This window comes from Chaetura pelagica, unplaced genomic scaffold (genome assembly GCF_000747805.2).
Source record: "Chaetura pelagica isolate M959 unplaced genomic scaffold, ChaPel_1.0 scaffold346, whole genome shotgun sequence".
Lineage (NCBI taxonomy): Eukaryota > Metazoa > Chordata > Aves > Apodiformes > Apodidae > Chaetura > Chaetura pelagica.
The window spans coordinates 2,243,142-2,251,788 of record NW_009953797.1 but is presented as its reverse complement, the minus strand read 5'-3'; the positions used below and the strand labels follow the sequence as shown (position 1 = coordinate 2,251,788).

General features: G+C 41.2%; 1 pseudogene; it reads right to left on the bottom strand.

Moving 5' to 3' along the window:
• Positions 1 to 3,377: 3,377 nt before the first annotated feature.
• Positions 3,378 to 7,137, bottom strand: LOC104391802 (annotated as a pseudogene).
• Positions 7,138 to 8,647: the final 1,510 nt, after the last annotated feature.

Sequence of the window (8,647 nt, the reverse complement as noted above, 5' to 3'; positions counted from 1 at the left end):
AGCAAAATTGGCCAGAGATATTCCATTCCATATATCTATGTAAGCTCAAAGGAAGGTCAGAGATCACAGAAGACAACTTCCTTCCTTTTTCTTCTTCCCTTCTCTTCCATCCATGGCCGGCGTCTGGGAGGACTCTGTTCATCCATCACCGTCGACCCTTAGGCTCGAGATCTCCTGACCTCCGTAACTCTCTGCTCTTTTCCAGCAGCAGCTCTGGGATTCCTTGGGACTCTTCCCAGTTCAGGGAAGTGCTGTGGGAGTTGCTGGGGGTGGGGGGAGGCGAGAGGCTTTTGCCCATACCTGAATATATCTGTATATAATTGTATATATTTTCTTGTATCATTCATTAGTGTTTTAATTAAAGCTGTGTAGTTTAGTTTTCAATCCAGCCAAGTCTCTCTCTTTTTCTCTCTCTCCTTCCCTACCTGGGTGTGGGGGGGAGGGGATCAAGAGCATTGTTGTCTGGCCTGAGTCAAACGGTGACAGTAGTGCCTTACAGCTTACAGTAGAAATCTCTTTCCTTGTTCTCCTCAATTGCCCTTCAGGCTGTTTTTATAGTTTGTTGTTTATGTAATGTATTTTCATATTGTTTCTTAAAGACTTAGTTCTTCCTTCATGTGAAATCTGCCAGTTCAGAGAACTGAAAAAGTGCAGCAGAAATGAGTACAGAAAGCTGATAGAGGCTGAGTATGAGGGATGATACAGGTCTGTTCTCATGTCCTTAGATATGCCTATTAAATTACTTGTGGTCTTTTCTCAGCTGTATGGGAGACAGAGGGTGATTTTGGTTGTTTTTACTGCTTCTGAGAGCAGTTATGGGGCAATTGTTTTAATGAAGGTTTCTAGTTTGGTGTTTGAAGTAATCCCTGTTGTCAAATCCCAGGAGTAAAATAATGGCAGGACAATCTATATGGCAATGGATTACCATGTGAACATTTTGACTTAATTTGTCTTACCTTAAAAATGTGATGAGAAAGTTTTGTTGTGAGGCACTATGAGCCAAACTGCAACTCAAATGTGATCACTCTTGTTGTATCAATACCACTCTTTATGAGGGAGGCCTGCCAGGCCAGATGCTGTTCTCATAAAGCAGGCTACTGAGGAAAGGGAAGTAATAACATTCCCTTCTCCCCAGTGTAACATTTCTCACCACAGAATGAACTCTTAGTGAGAAGCTGTAAAAGACTGCAAAGGTCAGCAGGTTTGCATTCTAAAAGTGTCAAAAAGGGAGTTTCCTCCTACCCAAAACCATACAGAAAAAAGACAGGAAGGCAAAAGTAGTATCTTCATCTTATAGTTCAGAAATGTGACATGAAGTGGATGAGAGCTGTGTAAAGCTTATTCAGGAAGTCCACAGCAGTATAGGCTGCTGAGTCCCAGCTTTGTTTAGAAGACCTGTCTGTCCTTGCTTGCACAGAAGGATTTTTATAGAAAGAAAAGGAAAATACTTCTGGATAATACCAGAGAGGATGTTGGTTGATCAGTAGTAAAGTCTGTATTTGTGGGTGTCAATTTGCTGAAGGAAGAAAAAAATGAAGGTAGAACTATAGCTGCTGGTTTTAACAGCATGGGAGTGGGCTGATGTGGCAGCAGGTACAACCAAGTCACATGGGGACTATGGCAACAGAATCTACCTCAGCAGCATAATTATGCACAACAGGCCAGGTGCTGTTTATAGTGTGTGGAAATTATTAACGTTCAGAAATACTAATGATAATAATCTGGGGTCCAGAGGTAAAGAGAGGCTGTGCAAAACCTGAATGGTGCATGAATACGTTAAAGCCTTGTGGAGCTTTATGTGGAAAATACTACTTGAGGCAGGAGGTGCTGTAATGAGCCCATTTTCAGTCCTTGCAGGCTCCATTGCACAAAATTAATATATGTAGCTCTGTCATACAGTATCAGAAGGAATAGCCCTGCACTGACAGAGGAAAAGATTATACATAGAAGTACAACTTGATTATCTTGTAGAACTTTAGGTTACAGTTTGCCATGTTGATTTTTTTCCAAGGAAGGATGATGTGTATAAAAAAAAAAATACCTGGTAAGAAATGACAGGTTGGGTATTAACTTTGGCTAGTAGCTTTTCTTGGAAGTGTGTAGGAGAACCTAAGCTAACAGCATGTTATTTTTCTTCATAGATGTTTTAATCTGAATTAAGAACATTTCTCTTGTGTGTGTGTAGAAAAACCTCTAGATTCTTGTGTATCGTATATGTGTGCTAATTACTGGTGTATTGTGAGCTACCAATTAAATATACATCACTTTTACATAAGGGCAGATACTTCCAACAATGGAAGTGGTAATATTCTGACATATCAAGGCAATTTACAGAGTAACATGTACACTTGTTTAACAAACAGAGCCATTCAAACCTACTGAATAGAAGTAATTCCCATGGATATTGGAAGCTGTTACGGTTTTATTTCAGGACCTACACAGACCTTTTTCAAGCAACAAATCATGTAACTGAAAAGTTTGGCAACAACCAGTGGATATAGATACTCAGTCATCATGGCACAATGAACTGTTTACAAGGAGATTACTGTAAATGCAATTCTGTAGCAAAGGATTGATTGTGCTTTCTTTTGAAATAGAATTACTTTAGTTAATTCCTCTCCTCAAAGAGAAATCAAATGTTTGTGAAGTCTTTTGGAGGTGAAAAAAAGGTTTTGATTAACATAGAAATGTATTATTACAAGTGATAGCTGTTGTTTTTTCAAGTATGAAGTAATGTTTGAGTAAGTAGCAGTTACAGAATCACAGAATTGTCATGATTGGAAAGGATCACTGAGATCAGAGTCCAACCATTGACAAGAAACACCACGCCCCACCAAAAATGCACACAAAAAAATCCCACAACCTCAGCCACTAGAGCATGCCCTGAAGTGCCACATCTACGTTTCCTGAATGCCTTCAAGGAGGGTGACTCAACCACCTCCCTGGGCAGGCTGTTTCAGTGTCTGACCATTCTTTCTTTCATAGAAATTCTTCCTTATGTCCAATCTAAACCTCCCCTGCCACAACTTGAGGCTATTTCCTTTGGTCTAATTGTTATTTACTTGGGAGAAGAGGCTGACACCCACCTCCCTACAACCTTCCTTGCATTAGTTGTAGAGGGTTTTTTATTTAAAAAAACCAAAACAACAAAAATAATTTTGCATAGAAAAACAGAATTTTCAAATTGCCACTGTCTACTTGCTTAAAATGGGAAATGCAGGTAATGTAGCATAGTGCAAACCATGGGAGCTGCTGGTGATTTTGCCTGTTGCAGGTCAGGAAACAGACCGTAGTGTACAGATATCAGTTTCTGATCTCTTATTCAGTCTTTTGCTGTGTAGAAGCAATGCGTGTATGCAGACCTGTGGTACTCTTGGTTAATGAGTTTTGAGATCATCACCACTTCCTAGGTTAGAGCCAGGGCTAGAGTCTTGCTGTCTTCTTGCCAGTTATTGGCAGTAGCTGTGAAACCCTCATCTCCATTTCCTCCCAGTGAGAGCTGTCCCTTTCCTCAAATTTGGAGTTCTTTGCTGAACTTCTTCAAAGGCTTGTTGTGCGAGTGCATCCTCCTGCTGTGTTCTCTCCATCAAACTCCAGGCAGCCCATACCATCCAGTCTCTGTCAGACTATCCAGCCTTTCCAGATTACACAGACACCACTGAGAACCATATGTGCCTTCAAGTAAACCTTGCCTCCTTCTCTTTCAGCATCGACATATTCCTGGGTTGGTGTCTGTTGCTACTCCCCCTGCCAACTGGCTGGAAAAAAAATGGAGAGACGGATTAGTTCCTGTGGCCACAAATGTCATCTCAGAGCAGCCATTGTGGCAGGTGTTCTGGAAGTGGTTCTGCCTCTCCTTGTGGAGCCAGTCTCTGAAACCAGCTTATTTAATCTCTCACTCATGGCTCAACTTCCTGAAGAACTCCTCGTGCAGTCATCTGGTGATGAATGCCTTCTCTGAGGATGGTTGGTGGGAAGGTATAAGCTTGTTCTGAATAATAGGCTTGTTTGAAGCCAAGTAATGTGGTGGTGTGCACTGGAAGTTGTTTGCTGCTGGGAGTTTGCCTGTAAGGAGCTTGCAAATCTCTTGGGCTAGGTTAGTTTTTCACTTGGTTGTGTGTGCTTCCTTTTAAAATAAATACATTTTAGTGCCTTAGAAAAACTTAAACTGTTTCTACTGATTCAGCCAAAAAGCAAGGGTAGAGTCTTCTATAACTGCTATGAGGTGAAGATAAACAGGCTTGGCTGCTCTAGGAGCCTGCAGTCCATGTCTGTAGTTGTATTTGATACTTGCTTGGTGCTCTTAACCTGTGCAACTGCAGATGTGCTTTGTCATGCTGTCTGAGGAATATCTGTGCCAGCTGTAGTCTGAAGCCTCAAGTGAAACCATGTGATGCCTCTGAGTGGCTGACCTATTTCAGCACAAGTCTCCAGAATCCCTGCTTGCTAGATTCAAATTACTAATTTTGTAGCAAGTGACTAGCTATTAAGACAGCCAGGTCTGATGTATGGAAGAAAAAGTTAAATGCCTTTCTGCTAGAGAATAGCACCTGCAGAATTTCCTGAAGTAGGTAAAAATTGAGAGTATGGCTTACACAGTTCTTTGCAGGACTACATCACCTTTATGATCAAATGTTCAGAGTTTTGAAAAGATAGACTGTTGCATGTTAAAAAGTGTAGGTAGACCATCATCATGTGTTGCTCTGGATGTGCTGCTTTTACCAGGTTTCCTCTCTGGCATTCCTTTTCCTCTGTGTGAGAGCTGCAAGTTATCTGAACATCATGTTGTATCGAATTGTGTGGTGAGGTGTGTTGGCAAACTCTGCTGTGGAGTGAGACTGATGATGCCAATACAGCAGTTCCCTATGAAGCTCTATTTACATTCCTTGTAAAGTGCTACTGCTGCCTCTGCAGGATTCAATTTCCTTTCTATTTTTATACCATTTTCCAAGTCTGTAGTTAACAGTAACTGACAGGGCCAGCTGAGAATCTTGGGATTTCCTATTACAGACAATTAAGGAAAATACTCATTCATGTACAGGCAGATGCCTTGTGGTAAATTGCACTGCATGAATATCATTGCCTTCACTGCTAATTCTGTTTCTTACTGATTACTGAACCTGCCTTCTAGTATAAGGTGCAAGAGCCACGCGGTAGGTTTTCCAACAAGTAGATGTGTAAAGAAAGCTGCAGAGAAGCTCTTGTTTTTTTCTGAAGTTTTGCTTTTATGGGCCAGGTGTCCTTAATTGTTCTGTACTTAAAATATGTGAGAGCTTGCAGTTTATGCTCTTAATGGAGCTTGGGGCAGAACTTGGGAGGGAGACTTGCATTCATCAAGGGCTTTTACAGTTCACCTCAGTTATTACAAAATTGGTTTCCATATTAGGTTAGAATTGAGCTTCCTATTTTCAGGAAAACAATATCATCAAAAGAGATTGTCATCAAGGGGCAGCAAGAGTTGGCTGCTCTGCAAAGTAGGCAAGTCAGGAGCTGAGGATGACAGCAAGGTAGGTGGAGGAAGTGGTCTCAACAATCCCAGAAGACTTGTGCAGCAGGAGCAGGGAAGGACCAGAGGCAGCCACGGTCATCACTAGATAAGTCTATAGTGATGAGGCATGTCCAGGGTTGGAGGAAGCTGAGTCAGGGTTGGGATCAGCAAGGCACATCACACACAGGGAGGCTTGTCTACAACTTAGCTCAGGGTTAGAAGTTATACTTCAGACCTGCTCACCAGATCAGTATGAGTGTCTGAACTTAAATGCAGCTTGGAGTGAAGTTGGAGAAGCCCTGATGAGGTTTCTTAGAGCTCTTGGATATGAGCCTTACTCAGTGTTGCCAGCTGCACTGTATCTGAGCCAGCCCTGAGCGCAGGGTGCTCAGGTAGGGGTGGCAGGCTGCACAATCTGTTGGAGGACTCATGCAGCTGTTGTAAACCACAACATGTTTGCCATGTTTTTGAGCTAGTTCCTAGACAGGAGGCAGAATAGTGAGTTAGATGTTATCTGCAGTCTGGTCTGGTGCAGCCGTTGTTACAGTAATGTGTTAAACCTACCTGGTCTCAGAATAATCTTAATTTGGTTATAGAAGAACAGGACTTGAAAATCCAACTGAATGAACAGCCTCAGGTTGAGTAAGTTTGTAGTGTAATACTTTTGTAAAATAGTAGTTCTTTATTAGTCAGCATAAACATATAACCAAGTATTCAAGCAAGCAGGTAGCTGTGATCTGTAATACAATGCTGGCCTCTTTAACATCTTGTGAAATGTATCTGTTTTCTGGAAGACTGGCTTTCTGTTTTGTCACTGAAAAGATCTGATAACTTAATCTCTAGGAAGGAGTGTGCTGAAGTCTCCTGGCTCATAATTTATCAACAAGCGGAATGGTAACATTGACTGTAGCATGTTTGAGTACAATGACACATGAGCAGAGAAGGAGATCTGTGCTTGCCTCTCACCTTCTTGTGTGTCTCCTGCAGGGGAATATGAGAGTAGCTACGCTGGAGTCACACCAGTTTGCTCTCATCTGCCCACACTGGATGCCAGCAGAAGGGACACTATGACAGGTCTGGCTTTTACAGTCCTTTTCCTGATGAAGCGCTAGTACAAGCGTGCAGACTTGGATGAGAAGCATCCTGCCTGCAGTACAGGTGTGGCCCCCAACTAAGTAGAGTTGCTGCTTAGGGGGAAAGACTTTCCAGTTGTAAACAGATCAAACTTTATCTGGAATCAAGGAAACATACAAGTATCGCCTGAAACAGATGGGAGTTAACACTTCAAACCTGCTTAACCAGAGGCATTTAATGAAGTTGAATTTTGAAGTTCTGTTCTTTTATGTCCAAGTTACAAATCTGAGGGCACTTCAGATGAATCAGTTATTAGCAGTTATTTAACATTAATTCCTTGTTCTGTAGAGAAAAATGCAGACTAGATTCCTGAGTTTAGTGTGAGAGATGAGAAATCTGTACATAGGTTTAATATAGTGTGAATGTACTTGGTTGAGGTTGCTGAGTGGTCTTTGAGACAAGGGTATGACAAAGCTCATTAACTGGATTTTGACAGGCTCCATTGCAACAGCTTGCTTTTCTATCTCTATTGTGCCTCTGCTTTTATCTAATTTTATATGTTCATATCTCAGCATGGTTAACCCTGATTACGGTCATTCTGATATCTATTAAATTAACTGCTTTTTACCAAGATTTGTTTCCCAGACCCTTAAAAAACCCCCAAACACTAGGGTTTGCTATTAACTAGTGGCAGAACAAAGGCAATCCATGTATCTCCAAATTGCTACTAATTCTTTTATCTCCTCTCCCTTGGAATACTGCAAAAACAATGTCTGTTTCTATTGATCTGAGTAACCAAGTGAATGCTGAGACTTGCTATTCATGCACTCCAGTCATCCTAACCTACAGAGTTGGTGTTACAGAGAATGAGATCTTCTGTGAGCTTTAATTTAAGCAGCTAATATTAGATAGCTGAAGTTAATACACTTCAATGTGTAGGTACTAGTGTGTATATAAGTATGATGCCATTTTTGAAGAGCATAGGGATCACTTGACACTTGGATATGTAGTTTATCAGGAATCATAAAATAGTTCTGGTGAGAAAGGACCTCAGGAGGTCTCATCCAACCTCCTGTTCAAAGCAGGGTCAGCTCTAAGTTCAGACTAGATTGCTCAGGGCCTTATTCAGTTAGGTCTTGAAATCCTGAGGGAATGGAAACTGCACAGCCTCTCTGGGCAACTCTTTCACCCATCTGCCTGAAAAGGTTCCTCTGTATCTGCAGTTGAAATTTGTCTTGTTAGTACAACTAAATCCATATTGTAAAACAAGTATGTTGTAATTCAGCTGTTTAATTAGGAGTAATGTCAGATGCTGAATTCAATGCTAGGAACCTATGTGGGCTACAGGTGAAGTGCTGCTGGCAGGGACAGAGGCTGATGTCTGTAAAACTTACGTTCCAGTAATGATAGAGAGGCCCTACTTATGTGGTATTTAATTGTACATGGAGTTCAATGTCTGTAACTCAGCCAGAGTGGAGGCTGTTAGAGAAGTAAGTCCCATGACACTAGAACTGCCCTGAAGTAAAAGATGTGTTTGTAGAAGTTGTATTGACTGGATCTTCCATACCTTGTTTTCCTAACACATTTTACACTTTTCCCTCCCCTGCAATCTAGGCATGATTCTTGTCTGTCTGCTTCTGTTTATATCTTTGTAGAGCAGGAAAATCACCATGGAATTGATGTCATCTTCTTTCATTGCTGCCCAAAAGGTTCTGAATAGCAGCCCTGGAACAGAGCAGGCTTGTTGACTTCATTCTGCAGCTGCATGACAAATCTGCCTCTAAGCCTGCGGCTTTAAGAAGACAGCACAGCATCTGTTCACATAAAATATAGCTTTGGCTTTTTTTTTTAAATAATGAGAAGTTTAAACTACTGGGTTTAAATAGAAATTTAGAAACAGGTGACTTGGGCGACCCGCATTTGCCAAGAAAAGCTTTCCACTTATCTTTGACAAAAAAGGATGGACTATTCTCAATTTCAGCTAAATATTTTCATTCCACTTGTGGAGAAATTAACATACCAGTTGCAAGAAGTTTTAATCCTGGTATAATAATTACATTCTATTAAGTGAATCTGCTCAGTTAG